This window comes from Aethina tumida, chromosome 5, assembly GCF_024364675.1.
Source record: "Aethina tumida isolate Nest 87 chromosome 5, icAetTumi1.1, whole genome shotgun sequence".
Taxonomy (NCBI): domain Eukaryota; kingdom Metazoa; phylum Arthropoda; class Insecta; order Coleoptera; family Nitidulidae; genus Aethina; species Aethina tumida.
Genome location: NC_065439.1, coordinates 13837192 through 13857006, shown reverse-complemented (window position 1 = coordinate 13857006; position 19815 = coordinate 13837192). Strand labels below are relative to the sequence as shown.

The 19815-nt window shown below is 27.1% G+C and overlaps 1 protein-coding gene across 2 annotated transcripts in view; it reads left to right on the top strand.

The window, feature by feature from the left end:
- The window catches only part of LOC109602533 (5-hydroxytryptamine receptor 7-like), a 152976-nt gene that overhangs the window by 75589 nt on the left and 57572 nt on the right, over positions 1–19815 (top strand). For both annotated transcript variants that reach the window (XM_049968102.1, XM_049968099.1), the window contains exon 2: positions 12574–12616. The gene's annotated coding sequence lies outside the window, so the exon portion shown is untranslated. The remainder of the gene's footprint in view (positions 1–12573; positions 12617–19815) is intronic.

Here is a 19815-nt window from a genome sequence, read left to right as displayed (position 1 = left end):
TCGAAGGTTGTGCCAAATATTTAGTTCGAGTTGTCAAATAAGCCTCACCCTGGAAGCCATTACCAACCAATTTGCTTCGAGTTATCGAAATCGTTTGACTGCATAACCATATTTCTAAAAAAATCGATGCCTGTGAAATATTTGGGAGAATTTTTTATCTTTAGATTTACCAAATATTATATTAGGCAATAATATTATTATCGTATCTTAAACATTAATAATTTGTTTGAAAATCATCACAAGTTATGTCGAAAATTAATTCAGTTTAATGTTTTATAGAAAATAGTATTAATTATCTTGAAATTTACTAGAAATGTCGTTACATCTTAGTTAAAGATGATTTTAAAGGTTGTCAGTTCCTTAATCTGATCTATACTCCATTCAAACTAGGTACGGAACGTCATAATCAAATTAAGTTGCATGATAAGCACTTGATCATAGGTAACTGATGGAAACATGTTTCTTATTGGTCAGTTCAGAAGTATTATTATCGTATCTTAAAGATTAATAATTTGCTTCCAAAGCATAATTATAAGTTAGCCTAAAATAAATTTAGTTAAATCTTCTTTGTTTTATAGACATTAGTCTTAAGTATCTTGAAATTTACTAGAAATGACTTTACATCTTGGTTAAAGATGATTTTAAATGTTCGTCCAATAATGATAAATCTGAACACATGTCAGTTCTTTAATCTGATTTATACTCCATTCAAACTAGGTACGCAACGTCATAAACAAATTAAGTTGCATGATAAGCACTTGATCGTAGGTAACTAATGGAAACATGTTTCTTATTTGTCAGTTCAGAAGTATTATCCAAGTTCGACTGTATTTTTAAATTTCTTCGTTCTACTTCAGTTGTTAGGGAAACATTCGACTTATCAAAGTTCAACTGCAATTACAAGCAGTCGAAATGTAATCTGTTATGTGATATTTTAGGAGATGCTAGACAATTCGCCGGGTAAACACTACGACAAACAGGTGAACTAACGTATTAATTAACGGGAGCGTCTGCCGCTATTAGAGAAACGGGGTCGGATCGCCCTTAGGAACGACTTAATCGCATAATAACAATTTATTTGCCACCCACAAACTTTGTTTGTCGTTTCGAATAAGTAATCCCGCTTTATGTTATGCGTTTATGTTAATAATTCACGTACGAAACACGTGTTGGTGATCCGTTTAAGGTGTGAGGACACGAACCAATTAGCGGGATTCAATTAAACAAAAATTGGGGCGCACCCAAACAAGCTAACGTTGCATTTGCCATTATTTTTTCGTGTTGTATCAACAACGATGCGTATAAATAGATTGATAAATGTGGGCGGTTTGTTTAACTAATAGACAAAACGATATTAATAACTGACGCAAATTACGAGACTTAAGTGGAAATGGGAAAAATAGCCCCCAAAAAAAAATTGAACAAACTTAATTAAGCGTTCGTGAGTTCGGTTTTTGTAAAGGCGACGAAGGAAAAAACGTTTCTCGTGACGAAAAAAAAAATGTTGCGCGTAATTTTAATGAATCCAATTGCACGCCTTATTTGACAGGTTTCTGTTAACATTATCGGGACATTTTTCATCTGGACGAACACGAAATTTAACCCGAATTTAATGGAATTACATTTTTTGTTTGCTCGATCAAAAAAAAAATAATAATAATATTCGCCATATTTATTTATTAATTTACATGTATATATTGATGTAGATAATTTTGTTAATTGAATTTGAATATTTAATTTTAGTATGTGGTAAAAGCTGTATATGTTTAATAATTTCATTAGTTTAATTAATTTGTTTAATGTTCAAAACCCAGCTTAATAAACAAATTATAAATAGATAAATAGTAGTGAAAAAATTTAATTAAAATTTATTGAAACAAGTTCAATATTAAAATCAATCTGGATAAAATCAACTTTAAACTGAAACTTCTTTCTGTGTTATTTGTTTGGGATAAATTTTAGTTTGTAGATTTCCTCGTATATATAATTCTTCCAAACATAATATATAAATAGCATATATCAGATGTAAGAATAATTTCTAAAATGCTTGAGGTAAAACTAAAATATAGTAGCTCAAAAAATCAACATTCATTATTAAAACAAACTTGTTTTACTCATAAAATGTAACTTTCATCATACACAATTCATCAAAGGCAATATTTATATTTCGTTGTTTATTTTTACCTTGTGTATTAATATTTTGAACCATGTTATTAAATTAATCCTAAAATAAAACAATAATGTTAATAAATACTCTGCAAAAATGGTATTTATACTAAATAAAATTAATATATAGTGTCACCCATTTGAAAGTGGGACACCCTCATAAATTTGTATAAAAATTATTAAAACAAACTTGATTTACATAAATTAATGTTAAAACACAAAATTATTTTATATGTTTTTTTAACAAATCTTAGTTTGAAAAGTCTCCTTTGGGAATAGAATTCTTCCACATAAAATATAAAGATGGAATGTTAAAATATTTTGCAAATTACTTAATATTACTTAAAATATTATAGTGTAATAATTCAACATCAGTTAAATATTAAAACAAGTTTGATATGCCTATAATTGATACACTAATTTTAAAGTAAAAACTTCTTTGTGCATTATTTGATTGAGATAAATATTTGTTTGTAAAGTTTCCTTTAATATATTACGTAATAATTCAACATCATTTTAAAATTTAAAAAAATTATATTAATACAAGTTTAATTTACTCATAATATATTGATATATTAATTTTATGCTCCACACCTATTTATGTGTGTATTAATGTTTGAGATAAATCATAAGTGAAATCTCTTTTGAAGGTATAATTTTTTCAAATATAATATAAAACTAACAGATATGAGATGTCCAAATATTTTATAAATACTTGAAGGGAAATTAACGTAATATTCAACATTAGTTTAATTCCATTGATGAAAAATATTAAACTCAAAACTTTTTTATGCGTTATTTGTATGAAATAAATCTTAGTTTGAAGACTCCTTTGTTTATATAATTCTTCCAAATATTATATATAAATGGTAGATATGAGATGTCAAAATATTTTGTAAAATATTTGAGGTAAAACTAAAATATTGTATCTCAAAAATTCAACATTTATTAAAACGTATGAAATATTATTAAAACAATCTGGATTTAGTCAATAGATATTGATGAATTACTTTTAAAACTCCAAACCATTTTGTGTTTTTTTTTTAAATAGATTTTAGTTTGTAGTCTCCTTTGGGAATACAATACTTCCAGATAAAATATTAAAATGGCAGACATGGGACGTTAAAATATTTTTTTAAATACTTGAAGTGAAACTAAAATATTATAGCGTAATAATTCAACATTAGTTTAATTACACTGATAACTAAATAAACTCAAAAGCTCTTTATGCGTTATTTGTTTGAAATAAATCTTAGTTTGTTTATATAATTCTTCTAAATATAATATATAAATAGTAGATATGAGTTGTTAAAATATTTTGTAAAATATTTGGAGTAAAGCATAAAATATTGTAACAAAATGAAATGAAATTATATTAAAAGAAGCTTGATTTAGTCAAAAGATATTGATGAATTACTTTTAAAACTCAAAACCATTTTATGTGTTTTTTTAAAATAGATTTTATTTTGTAGTCTCCTTTGGGAACACAATACTAGTTTTTAGACACCTTTATTTATATAATTCTTCCAAATATAATATAAAAATGGCAGACATGTGATGTTAAAATATTTTTTAAAATACTTGAAGTGAAACTAAAATATTATAGCGTAATAATTCAATATTAGTAATTAAAATGATGAACTAAATAAACTCAAAACCTCTTTATGTGTTATTTGTTTAAAATAAATCTTAGTTTGTGGACTCCTTTATATATAATTCTTCCGAATATAATATATAAATGGCAGATATAAGAATATTTTGTAAAATACTTGAGGTAAAACTAAAATATTTTAATGCAAAAATTCAATATTCATTAAATTCCCTTTAGGAATAGAATTCCTCCACATAAAATATAAAAATAGCACACAATGAGATGAGAAAATATTTTTCAAAATACTTAATATTATAGAGTAATAAGTCAATATAAGTTAAATCTTAAAAATTTAATAAAAAATTATTAAAACAAGTTTGATATACACATAATATAGTGATACATTAATTCTAAACTTAAAACTTCTTTTCAGTGTTTTTTGTTCGAGATAAATCTGAGTTTGTAAAGTCTATTTTAAGTACATAATTCTTCCACATATAATATAAAATTGACAGATATGAAATGTTAAAATATTTTGTAAACTTGAAGTAAAACTAAAATATCATAAAGTAATAATTCAACATCAGTTCAATATTAAAAAAATATAAAAAAATTATATTAACACCAGTTTGATTTACTCACAATATATCGACACATTATTTTTAAACTCCACACCTGTTTATATGTTCTTTGTTTGACATAAATCATAATTTGTAGAATCTCTTTCGAAGATACAATTTTTCCAAATATAATATAAATCTGGCATAACATACATGAGATGATCAAATATTTTGTAAAATTCTTGTGAAACTAAAATATTATAGCGTAATAATCCAACATAAATATAATTATATTGATGAATAATATTAAACTCATAACTTCTTTATGCATTATTTGTTAGAAATAAATTATAGTTTGTAGACTCCTTCGTATATATAATTCTTCCAAATACAATATACAAATGGCAGATATCAAATATTTTATAAAACACGTGAAGTAAAACTAAACTAAACATTAATTAAATCTTAAATAATTAATGAAAAATTATTAAAACAAATTTGATTTACACAAAATATATTGATGAATTAATTTTAAAACTCCAAAGCATTGTGTGTGTTTTTTAATAAATCTTAGTTTGTAAAGTCTCCTTTGGGAATATAATTCTTCTAGATATAATATATAAATGGCACATATAAGTTTTTACAACGTGTTACATTGGAAAAAAAAACATATTTTATGACGACCATAAATTATGGCCGGAAATTGATAGTCGTAGACTTTTTCTGCACGTTTGCCACTAAACTAGTTTCAGGAAGTCGATAAATATCAACTCCCACTCGTCATTAATTTACATATTTATAAGTTTCCTGCTAGAAAAAATTAAAAAAAAAAAACAACAACAAGTATATCATAAAAGTTTTGCAGTCTTACCAAATCGATCGCCGATTCCGCGAAAGCGAACAGTAATGACAGCTTTCATTGAATTGAATTCGTTTGCCATTGATTTGTAATTTCAGTTTTAAAAATAGACGCTTCAACAATCCAATTCCGTTGCATATTAAATTCGGCGATAAAAATGCCTTCTTTTTTTTGTTTGTTTGTTTAGTGCCGCAAATACGGAAGCAGGACGAACGAAACAATAAAGGGAATCACACGGTATTCGTATAATGGGGATCGTAAATGTAACGTAAACGGGAATGTACAATTTTTTGATGCGAAATTGCAAATTGCTTTATGATTATGTGTATTAATAATGGAAAGGAGATGAGGTGCATTTAAAATCAGGGTTTTAGTACATGCATAATTAATTTAATTTGCAATTAAGATTTTTAACTTGATTTGGCCTTTTGCACTGCATTAAGTCAGCTAATTAGGTTTCTTAATTTAAGTTTATGCTTATTTGAATATTCGTGATTATTAATATTACGAAAAAATGCATTAACAGGTAGGTAAAAATTAAAAAGAAACAAAACGACAAATATTAAAATTTATGTAATAAATATATCATAAACCACGAAAATTTTAAATCACATATTATTTCAAAAAATCTTAATCTTGGTTAATCTCAATCAATAAAATTAAATGAATTAATATTCTGTAAACAAAATCATACATCAATTTGTTGTTTTAACCAAACCAACATTGGTCATTATCTTTTATTCTGATCTATGTAAGTATTTTGCATTTTATAGATTAATTTTTAGAATCTAACCACTTCTTCACATCTCTAATAAAGAGTTTAGGGGTTTCTTCCAATTCCTTGCCAACTTTCAATCTTAAGTCTTTATTTCCACATTAGGCATTCTATGGCTTTCAGTTCTTTCTCTGATCCGGAATACTACCAATGGAATTTTGGCCATTAAAAATATAATTTCGGTCGGAACATTTATGTAAGCTGTTGTTATTCTCTGGACCATTTTACTATTGCTTCCTAATAGTACTTGTAAGTATTATTTTTAATGAAGTTCTTTATCCCAAATTTATGCTAATATAAAATAAATGAGACTGTTGCCGAAATTAACAACCAACACACCTAATCTAAATAGAATATGAATTTAATCGATGTTTGTAACTGAATTCTCATGGACGTATTTTAAATTTTTGTCACTATAATCCCGTTAGCTTTCTTCTGCTCTGTTTGAATTGGTTTTATATTTTTAAACTTAAAGGTTTTGTATTATATTTGTATAAACGTGTTTCGGGATAATAAATTTAAAAGCTAAAAAATGATACACAAAATTAATAAATATTAATACATGATGTTTCAAACATAAATTTAAAATATTTAAGAGGGCGATTCTTGAGTTGAAAATATGAACCTAAACATCTTAAATTTTGAGAACACAGTTGCTATTCATCAAGAAGCATTTATGCGGGATTTGAACGATAACCCTCATATTCCTGTCAGTACTAAAAATAATGGATGGCCGTGGATGACATTTATTTTGTTTCTGACAATATTACATTACGTTTTTATAAAATAATCATTTGTTGTATACGAAATAAGTTTACTAATCGAAAGGTCTTTTAATACTCAATTTAATCATGTTAAATATACTTGGTATTCTATTGGAAATAACAAAGTTATTAATGTTTTAAGATGCACAAAATTAAGCGTAAACAACAAGCACCCTGTATAAAATTTGGAAGTAATAATTATGAGTTCTAATATGTTAAAACGATCCTTGGTTAACGTATATACCAAAAATTAACTTTCAATCATCGACATTAATAGCTTTTCAGACTATTTTAGTTAGACTTTCTAGTTAAAAAAAAAATTAATAACTCAAATCTATTGGGTTTAGGGGGCACGATATAGCCATTTTATTTAAAAACTCAAAATTGCGTTGAAAATAACAAATAAAAAATTACAAATAATAAAATAAAATCGATAAGAATTGGGATTCGAATGCGAATATCTTCTAAATGGTTAAAGTAATCGATTAACTACAAGAGACCTTTTTTGTAGAGCGTTTAATTTCTTATAAAGATATATATGCGCATTTTATAATATGTATTTATCAACGAGTTATAAAATTTAGAAGTAAAAAAGAAATTTTTGTTAAATTCTTCTATGACCTCCGATATCTTCTAAATGATAAGAGTTATGAAAAAATTGTAAGATATCTTTTTTGTAAAGCATTCAATTTCCTATAGGAAATGTAAATAAAAATTTTCTGTACAATATGGATTTTGCCATATGGAACTGAAGAAAAAATGGAAAACTAAGATAAGAAGAACCTTAGACTAAAAACCTATTATAAGTAATATAATATAAAAAATGTAACTTTCATCATATGCAATTCATCAAAGGCAATATTTATATTTCGTTGTTTATTTTTGCCTTGTGTATTAACATTTTTAACATGTTATTAAATTCATCCTAGAATAAGTAAAAACGTATTAAAAAAATACATGTAAAAATAGTATTTATACTAAATTAAATTAATACACACTGTCACCCATTTGAAATTTATATTTTTTAATCGATTTTAACAAACATTTTTTTTTCAATTGTAATGCCTGAAAAAAAAATTATGGACAAAATGTCACGTCACTTACAGGGAAATTTTTTAGGCATAAAAATTGAAAAAATCATTTTAATACATTTTTATAGTAAATCTAACTGTCAGTGGATTAAGCACCAAATGAAATAGGTTTATATCAAATTCAATAAAAAAATTATGCATATTCATTATTCCGTAGAAAAATAAAAATTATATTCTTACAAATTTATTAATTGGTTTATAGAATATACTGTCAAAAATAGCACAAATTAACTTATTTAATTATATACCAATCGAAAACCGTTTAATCCGACTGTATTTTGAAAGAAGCATCAAACACGACAGCCAGTAAAAGTCTGCAAATTTGCTTCGTAGTGGGAATCTTTTACTGTCTCTGTCATACATGATGTCTCTCTCAAAATTCATTAGGTCAAAAGACTTTCCAATCAGTATATAAAAGTATAAGTATACTATTATTAGAATAATACTCCAATATTTTTGAAAAATAAGATAAATTAATATTTAAAAAGAATGTTACTTTTAAATTTTTTCACAAAATTATGTAACTTTATTATGTATCTATTTTAGGGGGCGCTTAAACTGGTGGTGTAGTTAGATTTTCTATAAAAAGTAGTGTGATTTCTTCAATTTTTATTCCTAAAAATTACTCTGTAGGTTTTGGGCCAAAAACTGTTCCATTTTGTATATTTTCATGATTTACAATTGAAAAATAAGTTTTTCAAAATCGTGAATAAATATAAGAGTGTCCCGCTTTCAATTGGATCACACTGTATGTACATCGTAAATTCCACTTAAACTTTACCATGTAATTTCTTGTTCCTTCATTTATCTAATCATGTAAGGCTTTAAACCACTTTCACATTATGTTAAACATATGTAATGTTTCCTTTCATTGTTTGAATAATTTTCTGCATTAGAACATTTCAAGTTATCAACTGTTGTCTGCAAAGGAAACAATTTCTTGAGAACATCTATTATATACTGAAAATATTATTAACAATTAAAAATAAATTAATAAAAGAATTTTGAGAATGATTTATTAAAGACATTTTGAAAATATTTTTAATATACCTCTGTTGTTCTTCTCTTTTATTAGAGAATTTTTTGTAATATGATGACTCTATAGCACCAGTCACGTCAACGTCGGAATTTAATATAGAGATTTGTTTGGACCAACCCATAATTTCTTAAGAAATATAAACAACATACCCAATAAATGAAAATATCCAAATATATCACACACACATCCAGTAAGTGGGCCAAAGCCGTAAATATTAGCCCCAGAACAGAATAAAGTTGTAAAAAGTTGTTCTATTGATTCAATATTTGCGGAATATAATTTCGTGTAGAGTCTCCAACTTTACGACCGACAATTTATCCGTTTGATCTTCGACATACCGAACCCCTCAATTTTTTATTTTATAAACTAAATGGACCGCCGCTTTTTGGTAAATTAGCGGGTTGATTTATCACGACCTATTCTCACCGTAAATAATAAATATGGTGCGGACTAGGTGGAAGACGTATTCTATCAAGTTGATTCATATTTAACGACGGATAAAGATCACTTTGCCTTATCGGGCGGACCCTCTTCATTCCCGGGACCGGAGTTCATAATGCGGGACGTTTTAGTGCGTCTCGGGGTCTCGGTCCCGGCATCGTATATCCTCCTGAGGGTGCTGTGAGGATAAATCAAACCGCAGACGTATTTTTTCCTGGACAATTGTCGACACTGAAAAACGCGTTAAATAATTTCACAGTCGTGGATATTAGGATGGAAATTTATATTTTGAGGAAACTGTTGGCAATATTCAACATCTGTGATTTTTGTCATAACGATATTTCAGTTTTTATGGCCCATGAATTTTAAGCAAGCCTGAAATACGAAATACTCAATTTTTTCATTGTAATCCCCGACAAAGACAAACTGAAATTTCAAAGGGAATACAAATTAAGATTTAATTCGGTTTACAAAACAACAACAAGATTGTTTAGAGTATTCTGTAACAAACACGGGATTATTTCAGATTAAAATAATGTAACGTCAACGAGGATAAAGTAGGCATCTTTACCTTTTTAAAACAGCCTCGTTCGGAAAAAAATGTTTTACGAAAATTAGGGAGAAATCTGTTTAAAGAAGTGTAGATAACGCGATGTGTAACATTATTAAATAACCCGAGGGGAAGATATTAAACTTCGATGCGACCGTTTTTACGTTGAACGCGACGAAATATTCACCCCCAGGTAATATTCACCGTCTGTGTATCTCCATAAAGATATTTCACTTTAATAATTCAAGAAATAGATAAAACAAAGCTACTCCTCGAGTGTGTTCCAGTTTTTTTTTATGCAGTCGTGTAACTTATTACACCGAGGGGAACGATCAATTAATCTCGTTGATTCCCGGCAACTCTTCTCGAGAACGTCGGAATGTTCTTCGAGCACCGAGAAAAATGGGGTGCAACTCAAAATGCATTCCGCAGTCGACATAAATTTGTTTTGGTTATTTTATCGTGTTATACATTGCACAATTTAATAATATGCAAAACGCGTCTCATAAAATGCCGTAAAATTTGCTCCGCAACTCCATAACTCACTAATAATTCCTCTTTTTAGGCTTCGCTCAACACAGACTCCTGCACCTTTATTATTGTTTTCTATGCTAATGAAACACTACATTCCGGTTGTTTTATGTCCCGCATAAAACAAACGGCAACTACGGCCATAAAACATTGCAAATCCCTTTTTTTTTAAAGACTATTTCGTTCATGTTTTAAATCAAAAATCGATGTGTAAGTTCCCTGAAAGGATAACCATGTTTTAGATAACTTTTTTTCAATAAAATAATCAACAATTATTTGCCAAGATCTACAAAATCATGCTACTGGAGAAAAATACCGTGTAACTGAAACTAAAGGAAAGATCAACCTAAATTTTAACCTCCTCTTCAGAATTAAATCATTTATTACGTAAAAAATTGATCAATAACAAAATTAAATAATGGTTACGTGGAGATGTTTGTGACTGTACGGCGAATAAGGTAGAACTCCCTATTTATTATTTTGAAACTTATTCTGGGTTTCTAATGGGACATGTGGTGTTTCGTTGCCATGAAGAAGTAACAAGCCTTTTCCATTAACAACAAAAACTTATCTCCCTCCAAGTTTTTTATGAACTCATTTTATGAGTAGCACACGTACAGTCTACAATATATTCGCCATATTCTTTCTATGGTTAAGAATCTTTTAAATGATGTTCCACACCTTTTTTTGGCTGAAGAAACTCGTTTCTGATCTGTTCCAGAAGATTACCAACCAGTTTCTATGCATTGATTGAAGTAATTAAATCATTTATGTTATTATTCTATACAATGTAATTAATAAAATGTTCATTTGAATTACGTATATTAAGATAAATCATAAACCAAGTTGGTTTCAACCTTCAACCATTTTTCATCATGATTTAGATTCACCACCCTTACAAACATTGTGTTTAACAGCTTAAAACTATTGTTCAGACCAAACGACCAAATGCCCGTTTTTTATAGCGTATAACATAACATATGGTCATTTACATTCCGTGCAAAGAGAGAATTAGAACTACTTAATTTTTGATTATACCCGAAGTTTTCAAAATTGTTAATTCATCATAATTTAAATTATTTCCAAATAACAGTTGGGCTGAAAAGTTCTTGTTAATTTATATTGTTATATTTTTTTTAAATAAAGTTGATGGTGAACGTTTTTAACTAAAATTTATTTTTACACATACACAGAAGGATTTAAACGGCCCCGAATTAATCTGAATATTACATGCTAGATTAGTTTCATACCCAGGTAAAGTGATTACTACTCAATTCTCCTAATTTTAACTTGGGTTCGATGTAGGAGAGCATTGACGTTAATAAATACGAAATGGGAACATGTACCAAAGTACTTTTTCCACTTCCACATCAAAGATTGACAATTCCGATACCACTACACTATCTAAGACAAAAGCCAATTTTGATGAAGATGAAACCATGATGTTCTGTGTGTACAACCCAAGGCACTCTTTGTATTTAGCCTGATAATGACTCCGCACTGCACTTATCCACCTATTTTTATTAACAATTTGGACTATGTATCTGGCTTGTCTGTCCTTTGTTACATACTGTAATGAATATTCCATTTTTAATCCTCGAGAAGAAAAACGTTTGGAATTGATTTTATAATACATAAACCTAAATTCCTTTTACCGGTGTAAAGGTTGAGGCTTTCGTGACCATTGTTTCCTTATCTATAGTCGTCGACCAATAAACCCGACCAACTATAAATATCCTTTTACCGGCACCTAACGTTTAAAACCGAATAAAATAATAAATGGTGGTGAAACTTTATTAACTGCAATCGGAAACAATTATCGTCCCAATACATAATCGTACACAGATGGGACGAAGATATATAAAGTCTGACCTCCCGGCAAACGGGCCCGGGAAGTCCAATTAGCCGTAAATATTAAGTGGCCCAAGTTCGCAATTAATCTGCGATATACGAATTTAATTCGGGAACGAATGGAAATTAAACGGTTCGGAAAGTTTCGTCATTTAAAAACTGAATTATCGCAGCCGGCCGTGTAATAAAACCGTAAGGAAAGCTCGTAAATTTTAAACAAATCGATCCGCTAAAGTGCGAATTGGAAGTTTAATAAAGTGGTTTGATGGATTCGTAATAAAATTCGTAACGACGCGCCCAAATATTTACGCATTCCGACTATCCGATGTGGCTAATCCGTTGATTTCTGTTTCAGATGGATCGAATGATGGATTCGCTGCTGAAAAACAAGATAATATGTGAGTATTTAGTTAATTCCACTGAAATTTTATTCGGAATACTCGGTTTTGTATATTATTTTTATGACTTTAATATATTACTTTATATATACAAACTTTATATACATTGTAGCCCACTTGAACGGAATAACTTTATATTTTTTTTCAATTGTTAAATATTACATACTTATGGATAAAATGTCACATTTTTGGTCTAACACCCACTATATTTTTTAAAAATGAATATTGAAAAAATAATACAAGTAATTTTTCTACAAATCTAACTATACTTTAGATTAAGCACTTTCTGAAATGGGTATATTTGATATTTCATAAAAATATAAATATTCATAATTCTGTGGATAAATTAAAAATATTATTCTTTTTATGAATTTCCCTAATAAAGTAGTCTATAAAATAAGCTGCCAAAAATAGCACAAATTAACTTATTTTTCAAGAATATTGAAATACTCTAATTATTCATAGAAAATCTAACTACACCACTGGATTAAGCATCTCCTGAAATGGGTAAATATACTCAATTTTATAAAAAAATATGCATATCCATAATTCTGTAGATAAATTAAAAATAACATTCTTTTTATGAATTTCTTTAATCAAGTAGTCTAAAAATTAAACTGTCAAAAATAGCACAAATTAACTTATTTTTCAAGAATATTGGATTACTCTAATTATTTATAGAATATCTAACTACACCATTGGATTAAGCATTCCCTGAAATGGGTATATACTCAGTTTCATAAAAAATGCATATTCATAATTCTGTGAATAAATTAAAAATAATATTATATTTATGAATTTCTTTAATCAAATAGTCTATAAAATAAACTGTCTAAAATAGCACAAATTAACTTATTTTCAAGAATATTGGAATACTCTAGTTATTTATAGAAAATCTAACTACACCACTGGATTAAGCATCCCCTGAAATATATATATACTCAATTTCATAAAAAATATGCATATTCATAATTCTATGTAAAAATTAAAAATCATATTTTTCTTGTTAATTTATATTTCTAACCAAGTAGACCACGGAATAAAATGACAAAAATAGAATAACTTCTTATCTTCTTCAACAATATTATTATTACTTATAAGTTACAATTATTAGTATAAGTATATACTAATACTTGTAACACTCAAAGTGTGTAGGACAATAAATAATCATCATGTGCAGAAATTACTCCAGAACAATTAAGAAAAATAACCATAAACGAAAAATATAATAAAATTATTATACAATGGTGTTGAAAAATGAGATAATTTGTGTTATTGGTATTTAACAGATTACTCCAAAGACTACTGTTAAAAAAATAAATTCATAAACACATAATATGAAATATGGTGTATACCTATTTAAGGAGTGCTTAATAGATTTTCATTAAACAATTTTATGCTTACCCTGCATTTTCTTAATACAAATTTTCATGCTTTACAGTTGAAAAAAGAATGTCAAATTCGGATAAAAAATACTACAAATAAATAAATATAACTATATTTTCAACATGAATTAACATTTTGTTCAAAATAATTTAACATTTATAAATAAAATTTAAATGTTTTATAATTAAATTATGATTTTAATCGAATTACAATATTTCAAATCCACCATTACAAATTTACTGGTAATTTTTAAAATATGGGCCGTAACACTAAATTTTATTTATTGGAAACATTAATTGATAATCATAAAAGAGAGTAAATGGACCTATTACAATAGGAATCACAACGTTGTCGCTTATTTTTAATCAGTTTCCATAAAACTTTTAAGAGTTTTCAATCCAAAAAGTCAAACAATTCACTCACAGCAATCATAAAACACCAGACGTCAAATTTACATAATATATACAATATAAAATAACGAAAAAACCTACAAAACATCGCCGACGAGATTTGTTCTCATCAAAAATTCTTTAGAAGTGTTTTAATTTACTTGTTCACCGTCGATTTTTATTATTTCTGGAAACGACATAAAGTTGAACTACTCAATTAATATGTATATTTATTTAAAAATATATAATAACGTTTAAATTAGTTCAAACTAATTTAATGTTAATTCTTAATATTTAAATATTTAATTATTAAATTATAGTTTTAATCAAATTACAGTACTTTAAATCCGCCATAACAAATTCATTAATTTAAGAATTCTCTACTCATACTTGCAATTTTTATATTACTTATTGGGAACATAATATTTAATAATTGATTGTAATAATTGATATTAAATTTGTATTTTTTATCCAAATTTGACATTATATGAAACTATTCTTTCAATTATATTGCCTAAAACTAAATCCTCCAGGGTACATTTAAAGTGAATAAATCATAATGGCAAACTTTTATAAGAAATATAACTACACTATTTGATTAAGCACCCTAAGATGGGTATACACCAAATTTCATAAAAATATGTAGCATCATTATTTTGTGGATAAATTTAAAATTAATTATTCTTTTTATGAATTTATTTTTAAATTAATCTATGAAATAAACTGTCAAAAGACCACAAAATATCTTATTTTTCAACAATATTGGAATATTATACTAATTAAATTATATATATTACTAATAATCTTAAAACTCACATTTTCTTAGTTCATGGTAGAATTAATAAATTGTCTTAGGAAATTATCCCTTATAAATGCACTAAATTAAATAGTAGATTGGTGGAAGTAATTAAAATTTAGGTATTAAGGAATTAATATAATTCCCAAATATTTCTTATTGAGAGGAGAAAAGCTCCATTCATTTCAAGGGGTGCTTTTTCTATGCCAAAATTGCTAGTATGCTTTCCTTAATATTTGTCCTTAAAAATACGATTTTTGACCAAAAATATGTACTATGTACAGTACTGTATGTACAAATAAACCTTTAGTCTTTAAGTACATATTTTTATGCTTCACAATTGAAAAAAGTTTGTCAAAGTGAGACAAAAATACAAATTGCGGGGAGGTTCCACTTCCAAATAGGCCACACTGTGTATACAATATGAATAAAATTGTTGTCTCAAAATGAAACTCTTAAACTAAGGTATTGTTTCGAAATAACTTATGAAAAACAATCTTCAATTAATATTATACATATTAGTCAGAAGTAACACATCTAATACACGACACATTTACATAATAAACACGTAGGAAAAATTGAAATAGAAAACATCGCAGGCGCATCTTGGTAGCATTAAAATTCGTCAAATTCACCCCCAACCAGTAAAAAAATATTGACTTTTGTGATTCCTGGAAATGATAGACGGTTGACTTATTTAATGTATTTATTTTTGTTTATAAAAAACCGTATTCAATTTTCGTAATGCCAGGAAACGGTAGAACGTTATTTATTTTACTCGTATTTATTATTAAAAACTATATTTTCTATACAAAATAACATTTTATATTGTATATACCAGTAATAATTATAGAAACTTTTTTAAATATTAAATATTATGACCACAATCATTTTATTTAATGAGAACTGTTAAAATAATATAAATATACTATCGTTGTTTTATACTCAATTCTAAAAACCAATATTTTCTAATTGACAAAAATGCTATTGTTTTTGTACTACTTACAACAGACATTACATCGCTCCTTCCAGTTTCAATAAAACTAACCCAAGATTTAGTATTGATTTAGCATATCAGTCCATCATTAATCATAAACTCTAATGTATTGTAAAGCAAATATGATCAGTTCGATAAGAATATGATTGCAGTTAATTCCATTGAAATTTCAGGCAGATAATTTAATAATATAATGGATTTAATAAAAGAAATGCGAGAATTAATTACATAATTGTGAAATAATTATTTTATGATGTATATAAAACAATTATAAATAATTATAAGATAGTATTCATATCATTTTATTAAATTATATCACATATACTAAATATAATGAGGATTTAAGAAAAATGAGTAAAACAATGAAAGAATACAGTTGAATTGTTAATAATTATAACATTAAATGTAATGTAAATTATATAGATATGGCGGGTACAAACAAATTCTAAAGAAAAATGTAATTAGACTATTAATTCCGAGAAATAATTAAAAATTGTGAATGGAATTATTTCATTGTACTTATAAAACAATTTAAAAGAACTTTGAAGCATTATTTAATTTTTATATAACATAAAGATGAAAAAGTATTGCTGTTACTGAATAAATTTTATAAAAATTTTACCCAATAGGCTGCAAATTATGTGAATAAAACAAATATGACCAAACAAACCAATAAGAAAAATATGGTGGTACTGTTTATTTCATTAAAATTTCAGTCAGACACTGTCAAAACATTATAAAACTTTACCCTAAATATTATAGAATAGAATTATAGAAGATAATTTAGTTTGGTAAAAGTAAAACGAGTATTAATTAAAAATTCTGAAATATTTCTTCTATATAGACATAACAATTCAAAAGAGTTTTGAAGTAGCATTAAATATTTAAAATACATAGTTGAAAAAATATTGCTGTAACTTAACAAATTTTACCAAATATACTGCAAATAATGTAAATAAAACATTTATGAGCAGTACAATAAGAAAAACATGAAGCTTTTAATGCTATTGAAATTTCAGTGAGGCACTGTTAAAATATTAAATACAATAAGAAAAATATGAAGATGCTTTTAATGCCATTGAAATTTCAGTCAGGCACTGTCAAAGTATTATACAACTCAACCCAATATACTACACATTGAACGTATATAAAATATACATATACAAATTAATAAGAAAACTCTAATTGCACATCCTTTGAAATATCAGTTAGATAATTCAGTATGCTCTAAATTATGTAAACATGGCAAATATGTGCAGAACAATAAGAAGAATGCAACATTACTGTTAGGAAAACACAATTTGGGACAATATGCAGTACGTAAACTATGCAACCCCTAATTCGACCACATTTTAAAAACATAAAGCAATGCCATTTTTAATATAAATCACAAAAACTGAAATGCAAAAGAGAATTTTTAAAATAATCACAAATATAATTTTCAGTGGGATGAGAACAGACAACAAGCGATATCGTTTTACCGCATGCATTTTACGTACCGGTTCTCAGTTTCTGCCTTTCCGGAATTTAATATAAACTCAGTAACCGTACGGATAATTTAAGAATTGCAATTTGATACCATGAGAATCATTATACATCAGTTCCTTCCTTTCCACAACAAATACAGGCGACTCACTACAAATAAACAATACGGAGTTGTTGCACAAAGTAATCAGTTTAGCATAATTATGTTATTTTGAATTAATTACATTAATAAATAGATCAATTACAATATGTATGTATGCATATTAGGCACACATCCATCTAATAATTCACCTATCAATCCGACGCAACATCAATTATTCAAACGATATTAGTTGTACAAAAATCGAAATTCAGATCCAGTCAGTCAATCGGATTCCGCGATATATATTCATAGTTTTCCGGCACCAGTTTTCACGGAAAATTAATGCACAACGACATTCCGGCGGTTTGGAATTTTGTTTTGTTAACCCGGACGTTGTTTTTTTTTTAAATTAAAAAGAGCAGCCACACATCAAACGGTTTATATCATGTTCCGGGGGCACACAATAACTACATAATTTCAACGTTTAACTAGAAAGTATGTTTAATATGCGAAATAAAAAAAATTAGTTTGTACACAGTGACGCGAGACAATGGACGACTGAGATAAAGAGAAGCAAATTAAAAAACTTTTACAATAGTAGCGTTGTCTGTTACTTGATAACTGTCTAAGTCCGTATTAAAAACACTGAAGTTAAAGCTGTTACTTTTATTCCATTCATATTTTGAGCTGTGACTTTATGAAATTAAGTGGAAACTTTTTGTTTTCACTTCAACAAAATGGATATTAAATTTTTTTGGTTATATTAGATACCAAAAAAGTGTCTTACATTTTTTATTCATGATTTGAATAAGTTACTAGGACTATATTATGTTTCAACATATTTGTATTAAACTTTACTAAATGATAAACCATAAATTTTAACACGAAGAGAATTTAATATTCTTTTGGTAAAACATAGATGTTATTGCAAAGAGAAAACGATTAAAATTTGGTAATATTTGGTATAGGTTTTTTCATGTAAACTTATTTTTTACAAACATTACATATAAATACGGTTGATTGCTTTACTTATGAACCCTCCTCCAAATAAAAAGCTATGTAAATATAGATATCTGTATATAAAAGTAAAGGAGGTACTTTACTGTACACAAAAATAGTTTTTTTAATAAAATGTTTTTTTTTGTTACTCTACATATGAGCCTTAGTATATATTTTATTTGTAATTCTATTCAATAACTATTCTATTTATTTTTCTCTTACTCTGCATTTAAAACATTTTTTTTATTCAAGTATAACAATTTGTGAACTCACAAATTAGTCACAAACTTTGATGAATCAACTATTAGAAAGAGGCTTCAAGCAATGCATTTCATCAAAAAGATCGACAAATGGATTCCATTCATAAATCATGTGAATGTTAACAAAATTAAGCGTTGGACAACTACCAATTACCTCCTTGCACGAAACGCAAATATGCTTTTATTGATCGTTTCATACATTGCTTAAAATAAATCCACACCCAAGAAAGATTTTGATGACTTAATGAACTTTTACATATTATCTACCTAGCAGGAAGCCTAACAATCAATGTCTTCTGCAGATTTACCAAGTTCATGAAAAACTTACTGAAACACGAGCTTAACAGAAAGGGCGTTTTGCTTCTTGGTAACAATACAAGTCCACATGCCGTAGTAGAGACCCAATAAATAATTTGAACACTGTATTTTTGACTGTGTATGGATGTTGATTACCTACCAAGAAATCAAACGGTCAATGTAAATGTTTACTGTTCACAATTAGACCAAGTTCTTAGAAATCATACTCAGAGATGAGTTTCTTTAGCCAATAAAAATGAGTCCTGCTTCTTCATGACAACGTAAGACCAGATGTCGCATAAGAGAATAAAAGGATACATCAAAATGTTAAATTGAAAGTTCTAACTCATCTACCAGAAAATCCAGATATATCTCCAAGTTACTGTTATTTATTTGTATCATTATTCAATTTTATATGAAACTAGCTGTACTCGCGATTTCGTCCGATAGTGTGTTGAATACGATCGTTTTCTAGACAGTGATCTCGAGATTCCAAAGATTCTGGAGC